Raw genomic sequence first — 16734 nt, 5'->3', positions numbered from 1 at the left:
TTTGTAGCTTGTAGCTTGTAGTTTGTATTTTGTAGTTTGTAGTTTGAAGTTTGTAGTTTGTAGTTTGTAGTTTGTAGTTTGTGGTATGTAGTTTGTAGTTTGTAGTTTGTAGCTTGTAGTTTGTAGTTTGTAGTTTTTAGTTTGTAGTTTGTAGTTTGTAGTTTGTAGTTTGTAGTTTGTAGTTTGTAGTTTGTAGTTTGTAGTTTGTAGTTTGTAGTCTGTAGTTTGTAGTTTGTAGTTTGTAGCTTGTAGCTTGTAGCTTGTAGTTGTAGTTTGTAGTTTGTAGTTTGTAGTTTGTAGTTTGTAGTTTGTAGTTTGTAGTTTGTAGTTTGTAGTTTGTAGTTTGTAGTTTGTAGTTTGTAGTTTGTAGTTTGTAGTTTGTAGTTTGTAGTTTGTAGCTTGTAGTTTGTAGTTTGTAGTTTGTAGTTTGTAGTTTGTAGTTTGTAGTTTGTAGTTTGTAGTTTGTAGTTTGTAGTTTGTAGTTTGTAGTTTGTAGTTTGTAGTTTGTAGTTTGTAGTTTGTAGTTTGTAGTTTGTAGTTTGTAGTTTGTAGTTTGTAGTTTGTAGTTTGTAGTTTGTAGTTTGTAGTTTGTAGTTTGTAGTTTGTAGTTTGTAGTTTGTAGTTTGTAGTTTGTAGTTTGTAGTTTGTAGTTTGTAGTTTGTAGTTTGTAGTTTGTAGTTTGTAGTTTGTAGTTTGTAGTTTGTAGTTTGTAGTTTGTAGTTTGTAGTTTGTAGTTTGTAGTTGTAGTTTGTAGTTTGTAGTTTGTAGTTTGTAGTTTGTAGTTTGTAGTTTGTAGTTTGTAGTTTGTAGTTGTAGTTTGTAGTTTGTAGTTTGTAGTTTGTAGTTTGTAGTTTGTAGTTTGTAGTTTGTAGTTTGTAGTTTGTAGTTTGTAGTTGTAGTTGTAGTTTGTAGTTTGTAGTTTGTAGTTGTAGTTTGTAGTTTGTAGTTTGTAGTTTGTAGTTTGTAGTTTGTAGTTTGTAGTTTGTAGATATTAGCTTATAGTTTGTAGCTAATAGTTTGTAGTTTGTACTTTGTAGTTTGCGAAGACTCTGGCCAGAGTAAAGCAATTCTACTACTGGCCCTGTATGTCAAAACAATTTCTAAAGTATGTCACCAACTGCGAAATCTGCAAAGCGACACAGCACACGACTATTCAGACTACTCGTTCACCTATGGGCAAGGAAGTTAACACTGAAAGGCTAATGCAAATACTATTAATGGACTTTTTGGGAAAATATTCACGCTCGTAACATGGCAACACGCAACAGGCCAAACCCTTAAATAATATCACACAAGTGCTTACTTGAAAGAGCGTCAATTTTTGGTCTTTTCTTAAAATTCTTCGGCAAGCCGAAGCAAAAATGGTCCCTACAGTAAACAGAAAATAAATATAAGTATTTCATTTGGGTCAATTAAATAAAATTTGATCAAATTCTTCTCATCATGCCTGACTGGACGAAGAAATACATGATAGAGCATTTAAATGTCAGTGCCTATTGCTACCACAGGCACTAAAGGCACACAATTGAAGAAATAACCTCTGGCTCGCGACAAACGCCGCGATCTACTTGTGCGCACATCCACACAACACAAACGTATGAATGCTTGTAGATCTCGGGGTTTTGTGGGAAGCTATGCAGGGAGAAAGAGATGGATGCAAACAATGAGTGAGAGCGAGGCATATGCATACACATATATGTTTTTGGGCTGTAAGGATTTAAAAATGGCATACATACATATATTAAGAAAAAAACCATCATCCAGAGTTAAGTGCAAGCCGGATCTATAAAAAAACGTCTTATATCATAGAAAAGGCGAATTTCCGGTAATATAAAAAAAATATATATACATTTAATTTTAATGAACTAAAGAACAAAAAATAAATATATATATATTCAATTAAAAATATTAGTGTCGCCAAAGCTAAAGTTCAACAATATGGGAGATGCCACAGGCAAGGATTAGGTTACAAGAGAAGCGGATTGGCCACCACCTCTGGGTGGCCTCAGGTTTTTGTTTTATAGCTTTAAATAATTAAAATTGATCCAAAAAATTTAAAAAAAATAGCAGTCGAATAATTAATATTACATGAGCATAACTCCTAGCCAGGAGACAATCTTAGAAAAGTGTAGGAAAACGGAAATTAGTTTATATTTTACTTTAGTAGAAAATACTTACGAATGTTAGCTAGGTATATTGAATTTGGAGATGCCGCAGGGGGAAAAGGAGAAACATACATTATACAGAAGGTTTAGGATTGGGATAGAATATAACGCGCTCTCAATCTCAAAGAATCCAAGCCCGATATCTATCCGAATTGGATAGCAGCTCACACTCAGAGACCATGGAACGGGGAACCGCGGGATGCCAACAGAGGTTGTGTCATGGGATACAGCGAGGGACAATCCACGTCAGCAGCAGCTCAAGAGCAACAGAGAGGCCATAAATTTGGCGTTGTTCCAGACCCAAGAGAAAACATAGCAGCAACGAAAGTCGCAGTCGATAGTCTGTACATCCGGTGAAGGCGATCGACCATCGATTGCTGGAAGCCGCTCAGAGGCCATGCAAATCCTGTGAGCTGGACACCGATACGCCGGAGGGCAGGATTGTTTCATTCAAACTTCTGCCCATGAGCCGAAGACTAAAGTGATGCATATTCGGAGATGGGGTTTGGTGTTCTATGGGGGAACCAGAAGTATGTGGGTATCGGAATTCATCTTTCGGCTTGAACATATGCAACTGACTTACAAGGTTCCGTGGAGAGAAGTGTTGCGCGATTTCCACGTTCTAGTGGAGGGTCAAGCGGGATTGGCCAAATATGAGATATGTATAATAGCAACAGTTCCGACAAGGCGTTCAAATTATGAGCTGGAGCATAAATTGCGTGAGGCGAGACAATCGATGAGTACATCAGGGCGATGCTAGACCTGCGCTCTCGATTGGCAACGGCGTTTTCCGATCATGACCTAATAAAGGTTAAAAAATGAACATAAGGGATGCTGTTTCCTCATTCACATCACCAACATGTAGAGGTTGCGCGAAGAATGCCATAATGCAAAGCGCCTGCTGAAAATTCGTTAAAAGCTAGTCACGGCAAATGCGAAGCAGACCACAAGTTAGGTATATGCGTCGGAGAAAGAACCAGGAGGCGAAGCGTCACATGAGGAGCTCACGTGTTGGAACTGTGCCCACAGAGGACTCACTTGTTGGAAATCTGAATCCAAGACCAGAAACACTTTTTGCTACCAGGTCTACCAGGCTTTTTAGTTCCCAAATGTCCGAAGTGTCAGGCGGAAAACAACCTGATTACCCTGACGCAAGCGGCGGAGTCGCGCTCCAAGCCGTCACTGCACTGAATCTGAATACCTCCAATAATGCGTTATTAGAGATAAAAGATAGCGGTTTTTTTTTTCTTTTTTTTTATTAGCCAATTTTTTGATACTATGCTTAAGCATCTTAACCTAGCTTTACAATAATGGATTGAACATACTTAACATTACGTATTAGGTCTTAAATTATTTTTTGGTTTGTGTTTTCCCTATCTAAGTCCCCGGTTTGGGAGGTCGATGGGGTGGATCCTGCGAAGTCTCCGTCGCTTTTTTCTGCAAAGCCTTCTTGCTAAGTCCCGGTTGCGGATGTAACAGGGGCCCAAGTATTTAGTCTCAATGGGATTTTGCTGCAGTGCCAAAGATTTGGCTTGCGTAGCGTCAAGCTGGTGTCAGTAGGGATTTGTTGTTATCTGTTACTCAGAGAGAGCTTATTGTTTTCCTTAAGTCATACTTTTTAGTTTTTGTCGTAAGATATGACATACTGTTTTTATATGTTTGCTCCAAGTGAGCCTGCGATCAAGGTGGACTCCAAGGTAAAGGTGGCCGTTTTTGTGTTCAAGGAGTTCGCCTTGGAGGAACACTCCTGGCGACGTATCTCTGTCGCCTGTTGCCTGTTGATGGCAATTTGCCACTTAGATGCCCACGTCTCGAATTCGTGCAGGTATTTTTGCAGTGGTCGGTGGCTTGGTATGCACAGCTGGCTTTGAAGAGGATTGCTGTGTCGTTAGCGAATGTGGTGAGGTTGAAGCTTTCGGGATGCTCCAGTGTCGTCTGGTCCACTGTCGGCATGTCGGCTGTGTAAACGGTGTAGAGCCACGGGCAAGGACGCTGCCCTGCGGGACTCCAGCTTGGCTTTCCTTGACTCTTGAGAACGTGCCGTCGACCTCCACAACAAATTTTCTACTTTTAGGAAGCTGTGGAATATATAAAACAGAGAGGTGGAAGCAAAGCTTTTATTTGAACAGAAGTCCTTTGTGCCACACTCGGTCAAACGCCTGTCTGATTTCAACGAATGCAGCGACGCAATAGTCGAAGTTCTCGAAGCTGTCAAGGATGAATTCAACCACTCGTTGAAGCTGCTCCGGTGTCCCATGTCGTCTTCGAAATCCAAACTGATGCCTTGGTATGATCCGCTAATATTCTTTCGAATATTTTGGAGAGGGTCGGAAGCAGGCTAATTGGTCAATAACTTCGACTTGCGTGAGCGCATTTTTAGGCTTTGGGATCATGGCGATCAGTGCGCTTTTCCATTGCCTTGGAAAGTGTCCGATACGAAGCATCGTATTGAATATGAGCACAATGAAAAGTATCCCCTTGGTGGGAAGCAGCTTTATTGTTCTGCTGTCCAGTTCGTCAGATACTGGGGCTTTCCTTGTCTTAAGCGCTTACATATGTGATTCGACCTCTTTAAGTGTCACGTGGACAGTGGACAGGCCTCGATGGAGAGCCTCTTCAAGAGCCGCAACTCTCGAGCTAGTATCGTCGTTCGGTTGGTTTCCGGGAGTATTGTAGGGCTGCCGTTGGGTGGCGTCTCTTCGCTGGCTGTTTGCTGGCTTACCCGATCTGAGCATGTCCGCAAAAGATACGGATTTGCCAGCTACCATATTATTTTTATTTTGCCGAGCGTTATGAGCCTTGTGTGGGGGAGCCGAGATATAAGGGGCCGGCTTGCGTACCTTGATTCGGTCTATGTACCATTAACAGCCTTTGTAATTGGCAGAGTGATTTCCGCCGCAGTTAGCGCAGAAGAAGTCGGCTTCCTGGACTGCTTTGCAAGGAGGAGATCCTGTTGGGTGCTCTTCAGCACATCTACCACAGACGAATATCTTCATACACTAATTCTTTGAGTGTCCTTAGTCCTGGCAGCGGTGGCATTGTACAACGTCAGCAGATCGGCGGAGACGCTCCACTAAGACTCCTTGCCGGTATAGAAGGTTTATTTTCAGCGCTTCCTTATTGTTGGGGGCCGGTTTGAGGTTCAGGAAAAACATATGTAGCCTGCTTTGCTCCGTGTCATTTGTGGCCTTGCCTTCAGGGTTATAGATATTTACTACATTGTGTCCTTTATCTTGCATCTCCTTGATAATGTAGCCTTGGGCCGTAGAGGACGCCATCTGTTTGATGACAATGCGAAAAGGAAAGGAAAGGAAAAGTTTTGTGCTCGCTGCTATGCAGCTGAAGCTGCCTGCGCTGCGTTTTATTGCCCTTGGGCAAGATAATTTCTGTAATAGTTTAAGTTTTTTTTTACAAATTATTGTTGCCGCAATGCCGTAACAGAATTACCCAAAACTTAAACAGTGACGCTTAGCGTCAGAAAGTTTATAACACGCCGATATTAAATCGTATATCATTGATATGTTTACTACGCACTTCCGTCTCGTTCAACTGTCGGAGGGAAAAAGAAAAGATAGCGATAGATAAATATTACCAATAATCGTAATTTTTACGTTAGATGGTCAGAACGGAAGCCACTTGAGGAATATACAAAAGCTCGAGCGCGTATTTTCAACTGCATACCCGAAGCGACCGCTTTACACCCAGAATAAAACGAGCGCGCTCTCGTTATAAACAGCGCCAGGAGCGTATGCGCGGCGACTCAATCGGAAGTCAAAGGCGATGATCGGGCATTCGCTACGGTCAAGCTGGGACAGCGAGAGCTCGGTGGTCTGCTATATACGAGTGGCCATCAGGATTTGGGAGTTGGGGAGGGCTCCGTTAGGGAGGCCCTTAACAGCTGTCCACCGTATGCATGTTTTCAGATTGTCCGATAGAGTGTTCGAAAAATAACCGAAATTCGTTAGTCCAAGCTTAAATATAAATTATTTTGTTAACCGACTCATCTATTTATCAAGGTCTTACTCACCTTTGTTGATGTCTGTCTAGACGGCAAATGGACAAAAGGAATCTGAACGACAAGTCGGATCATAGCGTGTTTTTGCAGAGCCCTTTGTGCGGAAAATTCTTTTCGTATGCATCACGCCCACAATTGACCGCTATCAAAGTTAAATTCCTCTGTTCTGTGGGCCTCAAAGATAGTATCTAACAACCAAGGGCATAGGGACTTCCGACGACCTACTGTTGACCGATTTGCTTCCCTTTTGCGATAAAGAACCGCAAGCCTTCTTCCACGATTTGCCTGCTACCACCCTGCTAGGAATTCAACAAATGACGATGCGGTGGTTTTTCTCATGGAACGCTAGTTTGGTAAATGTTCTCTTTGATGAATTACCCTTCAAATATCGATGTCAAATTTCTGGAAAAGATGATCAGTAAATGCCTTCTTGCCCCCAGGCTGAATAGCCGTCGTTCTGGAATTTTGTGTTTTCATTTTTTCACCTTATCTGCATATGCAGATCTATAGATCTGTGGAATGCAATTTTTGTAGGCATACACTCATTTGCTGTCACTGTTTCTTTCGGCTTTGCAGAAAAAAACACGACCAGCATCTCCTGATGGTGATCAATAAGTTGAACAGAACAGTTTCAACTCCACAGTGAGATGCATTGCATTGGCAAAAGAAGTACCTTTAAAAAGGCAGGAAGCAACGAAGCAACAAGAGCTGTTGTAATTGTTTGCTTTAATTTATCGACTGCTCTTAGGACTTCGTTGTTCATTAGAAACTTATGACTTATTCACTTTAAAGCAGAGTCCAGGGGAACAAAGATATCGGCGTTTTAATAAAAGTGCCATAATCATCCTGCCAGGTCCAGGAAACTTATTAGCACATGGTCTGTCCTCCAATTCGGAATATTCTTTAAAGCCTAATCTTTCCCGGCTTCAGCCACGACATTTTGCCGCCTATAACGAACTCCCAAAAATGTAGAATACTGGCGATGCGAATGCTAGGAATGTTCTGCTCTTTTCCACCACATCGATCGATACTTGATATGAGAGGTGTTTCATCTAGCAATTATAATATTGATCTACATTTGGATTGATTGTTCACCAGTGCCTATCCTATGTTCGGATAAATATATTGACAAAAAAAATATTAAAGCTGCCAAAAAGTATTTGTGCATATATAAGATTTAACGGAAAAGCCAATTTCTTAGATGAGAAAAGTGTGGTGAGGCTTACTATACAAACAAATTTTTAAGAGTGCCCCTTGCTGCTCATAGCAATTGCCCCATGAATGCATGTAATACTAGCAGGCAAGTTTATACCGGATAACTGAACAATTTCTGGTTGTTTTTGCTACGTCAGTCCCTGAAAAATGTCATTTTCTTATGGCAAGGTACAGTTTAATAGAGTCACGTTACTGCATATTGCCGGATAGACTTTCATAGCTTATATTTTTTTCACCGTTCCTGACTGCGCTTTCCACGCTTTTATCACATTCACTCTGTAGTTCTGTGTCCGCATTGTGGGCATTCCTCCGTCGTCTAAAAAGAGGTGATTGAACTCTAAACCGTTTTATGACGTTAGTCTGGATTGTAGTTTCCTTTTAAAAAGGCGCTGAGACATCATCTTACTTTTATCTTCACGGCAATACAGCATCTGCCAGATTTCCAGACGGAAAACGAAGTCCTCTACCGATTTCATGTCATCTTCGCCGTCCTACTTAATATTCCACGGCTTTAGATTGCAATTGATCGTCTTGATGGTCATCTGCTCTCCGAGCCTCCACCCGAAAGAGTTAATCTTTATGATAACGCTAATTTCTTACCTGTAATGTTTGACTTTAATTTACGCTACTATCGATCAAATAAGCGACTATCGACAAAATAACTTCTTAGCATATAAGCTGTCCTTTGGCCTTTTACTTTTGAAATTACCTACGTTAAATAAAGATGAATTAGGAACACAAAAGAAACAAATAACGGGATGCTGATTGAATAATCCGCGGCAGTTTCTTTGCTGTGGCTCTGCTCATGGAACTGGCACAATCGTTTTGTGAAGGCAAAAAAGGAACGATGCACTCACCAGAAAGGCAACCTTACGGGCTAAGTAAAGGGACGTTGTAGTATATTATTATAAAAAATAAAAACAAAAATCCCTAGTGGGACCATCTCAACTTACGTCGGAGACCATGATTCCTTTATTCTTAACCATTACATTTAATTCAATACATGCGTATATTATTGGACAATGAATAATAATAATTAAATTACTTTTCTTTTATTGGGGGAAGCCATTCTTAACTTATAGTAAAACCAACAAGCAAGACAGATTAAAAACACTGCCAAGGGCAAATGATTTGATTGTGCTTAGGTACAGTTGGGGACGGTCATCTTCCGCCTTAATACGTACGCGTCATTGAACTAAAACCTAGACGGAGTATTACGGGATGCGATGTTGCACAAGCCAAACGGAGGCTTTGTGCTATTAATCGTTGGAAGTCGTAAGATATTTGCTGGGCTATTGTTACTAATTCTAGCGTGAACCTATGTATATAAATACGAGTGCGTATTTCCGGGCCTTGATTTTAGATATTATCTTTCCTATAAGTACCCACCTGTGAAAAATTAAAAACTACCCGTTCCATCTTGATCACCATTTCTATTTAAAAATAAGACTAAGGTGCGTTGAATAAAGATCCAAATGTTGGAATCGGAGGTTTCCGCCCTTATTTTTCTTGTATTTATACAAAACTAACCTTTACAGACCGCATTTTCCATCCAATAGCGGTGAACTACACTTTGTTCTGATAAAGATCTTTGAAAATGAGTTTAAAACCTATAATAAACCAAAAATTTAAGTTTTTCCGCCAAATTTCTACAGTTGGGGTTAAATTTTCTAAATCGCTGAAACACGTATTCATTAGGTTTTATGTAGAGCTTTAAAATTATATAAAAACTTTGAATCGCATATCTCCCGAGCATCCAAATGCTCTGCGAAAAGCGTGAAAGCATGAAAGGAGGAATGCATTTTCGAGATATATGAATCACCCCGCAAAAGAATTTGAACACAGATCTTTGAAATTGAGTTTGAGGCCGATCGGATGGTAAACAAAACAGTTTCATACAAACCTCCATTTGCACCAAAATTGGTTCATTATGAAATTATTTATAGTTTTTGTCGATGGTGAAGAAGAGCCGAGGCTGTCACTAGCGTGACGATTGTGACGTCATAGAACACAATTATTGTAATTAGCTCCATAAAGTTTGCAAATCTTTTTGCAGGGCCGCTGAGAAAAGGGCCTTTACAACCCCATAGCCGTTGTGAAGAGGGTGAATTATGCAGCAATGGGATGCACCATAACTTCCTTTAGGGTAAGATTCTGCCGCATGTGAATCACACTGTCACTAAAAATTGTGGTCGTAACGCCTCAATTTGTTGTGCCAAAATTTTAGATGCGCTGATCGCATACAACCTGCTTTTCAGGGGACTGGAGAGGGTGCGAATCTTCTAAAGCTAACGACAGCTTCTTGACATCTGAACCTCGGTGACAAAACACAAAAGAGCTTAGAGTATTCCCTAGGTCTCCAGAAAGGTGAAAATTGCGCACCAAGCGGATGATGACGGCAGCACCACTGCAGAAGTGGTCACACGGGTTATTGATGTAATGAACTGGTCAAAACTCGATAATAACTTTTAAAGCCTTGTCACTTGACAAAACAGCTAAAAGCTTGCAAGTATGCGGTTTTGTGAAGCAGTTGGAACGTTGGATAGTCGAAGGTACCAGAGCACAGCGTGGGCTGATCAACAGGCAGGTTCTTTGCCCCGGGGAAGATTTGACAGTGGAAACATTGAGGGGCTCACCGTCGGAGTCGTGCGACAGTCCCCTGAATTTCCAGAATCTGGGTGCTTTTTAAATAACAAAAACAGAAAGAAAGGATTAAAAAAAATAAATATTGAAAAAAGCATTGATCCACTTTACGTATCTAAACAGGATCGGTGTTAATGATCTCTTGTTGATCAAATCAATGGGACTATCTTATATTTCCTCTACTTTTCAACTGACAATTAATCCGACATGCGTATAATTCACAGCATTCTTATAAAGATGTCAATAAATATTCAAAGAATCCAAACAAAACAAGTAACAAGGGTACAGTGTTCTTTTGTAGTAACTCGCATTTTTTTCTTCAAATTATAAAATGTAGCCCAATATATATTCTAAAATGCCAATGCAGATATCCATAGATGCAACAAAACAAAAACATCTGTGCAGCGAACAGCACAGCGGCTACGTTTGAAATCAGCAGAAGCCAACATTAGAGCGTTTGTAAATGTTTGCTTCAATATCTCCACTGCACTTACGTATTAGTAGTTCAGCAAAAAAGTCCTAGTCCCAGGAAATTCTCGAAAATGTGGAGTCTCTTATAATTTTATCTTGCATAATATTTTTTTTGCATAATATTATATTTTGGGGATTATGTCAATTTCTTAACTGTTGATCAGCGAAATTCACTGATCAGCTGAATGAATACTTCAACCCAAGCGTATCTTATGAGATAACTCCTTGACTTTATTGGAAGGTCTGCGTCACGTTCTGGCTGTGCTGACAACTGCTCCAAGTTGTTCAAGGCCCATCCACTGGGATCTGCCCCTCTGGATAATTTTGGAAATTCATTGGATCACTCACTAAACCCCATGTCGAACTCAACTCTTGGGACTATCTAGCGACTACTAGAATCTAAACTTCTTATATAAACTATTCTTACCAACATAAATATAAACAACCACTGGATCTACCCCTCTGGATATTTTTGGAAATTCATTGGATCACTCAATAAGCCCCATGTCGAACTCAACTCTTGGGACTAACTAGCGACTACTAGAATCTAAACTGCTTATACTAACTATTCTTCCAACATAAATATAAACAACAAATGAACTCACGGATATACTTGTTTTACTTTTCAGCAAAATATCCAATACCTAACTAAAGCGGGAGAAAAAATTCCGAGAACGAGTTAATTTCCCTATTTCTACCCAAAATTTGGGCATTGGGCAAACATTTAAGCATCCCTCAAATTCTCAGTTCGTCAGTCTATATCATCCTTAATCAGTTGTCCACAAAAATCTTTTTTTTTTTAATCTACACAAAACTACTCTAATGTTACAACTTTTTATCAACAAGAATGCAAAGTACAGTTGTCGGCAATATACGAAGCTTCCATAAGGCTACCAGTCGCGACAAAAAAATGTCTCCCATGCTAAAGGCATTAAGAAGTTTAACCTCCGTCATGCGTCCTTAATATACCTGCACACTGCTATGGGCTACCAGCTCATGCCATATACGATTTCAGGAGAGTGCATCCGACGGTTCATCGGTATTTGTCTGCATATTGTGTATTGATTGATTGTGCATTGATTGTTTTCTATTCATGTTCAACGATATTAAAGCCGTGTGCTTCTTCACATTGGGCGTCATATTGTTAAGGAAGTGTTTGTTTGTCCTTGAGCTACGCCGAATGGGTCAGGTACCGTTCCCGTCCCTCGCCCGCAATTTCCACAGTCAACGTATATGTTGTAAAAGTAAAATGTGAAAACGATTTTTTAGAGAGATAGCCGTGGGTTTTAGTATTAGTGCGCGAGCGGGCTTCAGGAAATCTACAAGTGGGACACTACCTACTAGTACTTACTTGTTTTAAAACACAAATGTAAAACAGAAGCAATAACGTTTATGCAAGCCTGTATTGATTAGTAAGTATACAAATAAATTATACATATGTAGATAAATACTTTAGTTTAAACTGGTGGCAACAAAACAGTAAAATAAGCAAAAGAAGGCGACAATGCGACGATAAATTACTCTTGCAAATATAAGACTTAGAAACTTTTTATTTTGAACAAAATAGGTATCCACAGCAAACAACAAAACTATAACATCTAATATAATTATTTCATTTGTCTCATAAGTTTTTACTAAACTAAAATAAATCAGATTCTGCTCATTATGCCAGACTGGACGAAGAAATACATGATAGAACATTTGAATGTGTGTGTGTTTCGCTACCAAGGGAACTAAAGGGTCTACCAAAGAGCCGAAGCCAGCACCAAGTTATTGGCGAAAATATCTCTGGCTGGCGGCAATGGCAATGATCGACCACATAATACATACATATGTATTTATGTAAGTTCTGGGGTTGTTTTGGAAATTTTTGCAGTGAGGAAGAGATGGACACAATTACAGACTACAATAAGTGAACGCAAGACACACTGCACATGCATACACCCATATGCTTTTGGGCTGTAAGGAATTCAAAAGAGGCATCAACTTTGTTCTTTAAACAATTCCGGATTGATACTGATCGTTCGACTCTCGAGGCCCAGCTGATACTCTAATCAATCTTACGTCTTTAATGGCATAATAATATGGACGCATGCATCACTCAATTTGATTATTTCTGTATTTGAATCCCCTATATATTGTATGCTTAGTGATAGTACGTTTCTACTGTTGCTCTTGTTGTTTACCACCTCAATCATCAATAAGTCTCGAAAGCTGATTATTGTACACGTTTACGTCAATTTCTACATTCAATGAGCTGTATCGCGCATTTTTTATTCTAATAAAAAGAAAGCTTCTCAAATTGACCTCGAACCCGCATCCGACTCCACTTCTTCCCACCATCTGTACTTGACAGCCAAGCCAGTTTAAGAATAAACAATTCAATTAAGAGATAAAATTCTTGCAATTTACGCTGTAAGCCCACGTTTTTTTAGTATTCTGTGTTTCTTAGCCGATTTCAGCAGTAATGCGCATTGTGTTATTTGTATATTCTCAAAAAGACAACATCATTAAAATTGTAGTTTGAATTGGTGGGTAGTTCCAATAGGTGGTTGGTTAATTCCTAAAATGAAATTGATCTGAATATAATATTCTAAAAGCTGCATGTAAGGATTGGTTACTCTAGCTACTATAACTTAAAGGAAAAAGGGATTTCGATAACGATTGCTTATCGATTGCTTGAAATGGAGGAAGTAATCGATTATCGTTCATTAGGTGGACCTGGGTTCCCAATTTTAAATGAACTATCGGTTGTTATAATTCATACAAAATTATTTATTTAATTATGGACAGTACTTTGTGTTTACAATGAGTTGTTATTCCAAACTAAAATTAATGTCGAAATTAAATGCTAATGAAAATGTTGGCATCGCCAGCTTGATGTTGTTGCGTATGTGGAAATGAAAAATTGGTTAGCATTTAATGGGAACCAAAGAACTTATTTCCGCTGATTCCACAATTATGTACTTGTGCAATCATTATGCCGAACTTGAGATCACGCGGTAGCTGGCCAGCACGCGCGTTGAGTTAGTATGCACCCAGGTTGCAAACGCAACACCTCTATGAAAGCTCTTCCCAGCACGCTGACTTGCCCCGTGCGAGAACCAAATGTAAGTAACCTGATTACCCAAACTTAAGTGCTAACTCCTTCCTCTCTGATTTCGTATGTTCCGGTCGATTGTTAAAAAGTAGGTAGCTCGTGGATGCTTAAATGTTTTTAATGCTGTTTTCTAGGTGAGCTTCTCTTTCGTTAGCTTTGTCTGGGCGGGTGTGGCTGTTACCTCAATAATAGTGTTTTGCCTGCCCAGCTGTACTTTTATTACATAGGCAATGAAAACCAATAGTATTCCGGATGTAATTCCGAGAATAGGGATGTGTTAGTCTCGAAAAAAAAGGCAGTAAAACACCTATTTTCTCAGTGTTCTTAGTATGGATATCATTCCTCAGTTGCAGTCACAGTATTCATTGTCGATAAAAATGTTACCGTTTAAGTCGCTAAGTATAATATCTATCTATTGATTCTAATCTCTATATATAAAACTGTTTGTCCTGACTGACTGATTGCCGATCAACGCACAGCCCAAACCGTAGGAGCTAAAAAGCTGAAATTGTCACTGTAGTTACCTTATATGACTAGGTGCACGTGAAGACTGGGTTTCGGGAAATTCCACCCGCAAGTATGGAAAAATCGCGAGAAACGTTTGTATGAAACTCAATGAAGCTCAATTTCAAAGTTCTTTGTTCAAATTAATTTGAGGGGTGTTTCACACTTTTCCAAATATGTATTCCTCCTTGGTGGAAATGAGGGTCAAAGATTTGGTGGGAGACGTTTCGCGCTCAAATTCATTTTCAAATCTCAATATGAAAAATCATTTGAGACGTGTTTCACATTTTTCGCAAAATCTAAACTCCTTCGGTAGAAATGCGATTCAAAGATTTTTTGGGCGAAGTTTTAAGTGGTGTCCGATTTGCTTCAAACTTATTTTTAAAGCTCTAAATAAGAACTTAATGAATACGTGTTTTAGCAATTTGGAAAATTTCACCCACAACTTTTTTAACAATTGTTAACCATCGGATCGGCCTCATACTTCTTTTCAAAGATCATTGCTAAAATTCATTAGAGAGGTGTTTCACACTTTTCGAAAAATCCATTCCTCCTTAGTGCAAATGGGAGTCAAAGATTTGGTGGGTGGGTGGGCCTTAGCCTTCAAATTCATTTGCATGGATCTACATAAAAAATAATTTGAGACGTGTTTCACATATTTTGCAAAATCTAAGCTCCTTCGGTGAAAAGTGCATTTTAAAGTAATTTTTTAAGAATTTTAATCTGTGTCCGACTTGCATCAAACTTATTTTCAAAGCTCTATATAAGAATATAATGAATACGTGTTTGGGAAATTCCACTCGAAACAGTGGTAAAATGACGGAAAACGTTTGTATGAGAGTAGTTTGTTTACTGTCCGCTCAGATTCAAAATCATTTTCAAAGCTATTCGAGAACATTGATTTTATATCATAAGTGCCACGGGCAAGGCCGGGCTATACCCGCTAGTGATCTTTATACGGTCGTTGTTAGTAATGGTACAGTTATTGAGTCTACTGGTTAATAACTTACAAATGTAGTTATCGTTTGAAATATCTATAATGTTCTACTTAAAACACATACTGAGTTTTTTGATATTTTTACATTGATTGTTAATAGTAAAAACTCCACTTTTACATTTTATAACATTTTCATATCGTATTTGCATTACATTTCTTATTTACTTCAAATTCTTTATCTGATTTTGGGTAATACGTTTTTTGCAATTAAGTGCGATTCTAATATTAGCAAAATTTAAAGCTTCTTTCATAGTGTTAAATATTTATAGTTTCTTTTTCGGAAATTCTAAAGGTGTTTACTATATTAGCATTAGACAAATGAATAGCAAAGTTTGTATTACCTTTTTTAATTAAATCTATCTACTATTTGGTTTGGGAATTGTGAATAAGGAGTCCTGTTTGTATTTGATCTGCGTTATAGTCGTTAATGTTAATATGATGGAGAATTTTACATTTTTCCTAACTGCACTTTACTCTCTCCGAGTTCGAGAGGAAAATATAGAATTTTTATTTTCTGATACGATTTTTGTGGATTTTTCCGGATTGTTTAGTGACGGTTGAATGTTTGTTTTCTTTTACTATTTCTTCTGTTAAACGTTTAGACATCTTAGTCCTTATGTAATTATATATTTGTAATCAAACGAAAGCACGACAATGCTGATATACTTGGTTCTATTGAATGAATTTTTTCAAAGTCAATATAATGTACTTAGCCTGTGGATACATGTACATATATGCTTATGCTGTTATCGGTTAACAGCTACAAAGAGAGAGAGAGAGAGAGAGAGAGAGAGAGAGAGAGAGAGAGTGAGAGAGAGAGAGAGAGAGAGAGAGAGAGAGAGAGAGTGAGAGAGAGAGAGAGAGAGAGAGAGAGCGGGTGTACTCATATACAAGTGCGCTTACTCTCGGAACGCCTGAAGTGCAAGATCAGCGGTTAGCCGTCGATCAACGGTTTCACGCTGTCTTGTCCTGCCCAAATGGCATCATGTTACTTAATTGCCCTGCACTGTATGTATGTATAACGTAATATATTCTTGATGTATATATTCCGTCTGTCCGTCCGTCCGAATGCATGAACGCAAGGATCTTAGAAACTATAAGAGCTAGAGACTAGAGAATTTTTAGCTGTAGGTCCTCCTAGTCCATGCACAGATCGAGTTTGTTTCCGATAATCGACAACTATCTCTATTTCCAAGCAATTGGTAAAAAACGATTTCGAAATCCTATTTTTTGAGCAACTTGGGTAAATGGAGCCACCAAAAGTGATTTTACTCTACTCTTTTGTTATGAAAATCAAAGTCCCGCTGATGTTTATTATGAGTTCTCCATTATTATTGTTTCTAGTTTTTTCGAAGTCTGCTTCACCAAAGTTCTTAGAGGGTTTTTACCTGTGGTACAATGAACACTAATATTGTATACACACACTGCCAATTCGAGTAGTTCGTCGAAGTTCTTTACCTTATTTTTGTTTTAATGCACCTCATTATCTTCATTAGAGTTGAGTTGAGTCTAGACCGTTTAATGTACTCTTGTGGGGTGGCATGGTAAAATGTTCCTAACACATTTTTTAACATGAGCTCTAAATAAGTAATTATGCGGACAATCCTCCTTCCCAGCACAAATG

This window comes from Drosophila novamexicana, unplaced genomic scaffold, assembly GCF_003285875.2.
Source record: "Drosophila novamexicana strain 15010-1031.04,08,12 unplaced genomic scaffold, DnovRS2.1 tig00000796-arrow-arrow-pilon, whole genome shotgun sequence".
Lineage (NCBI taxonomy): Eukaryota > Metazoa > Arthropoda > Insecta > Diptera > Drosophilidae > Drosophila > Drosophila novamexicana.
This window is presented reverse-complemented; position numbering follows the sequence as displayed.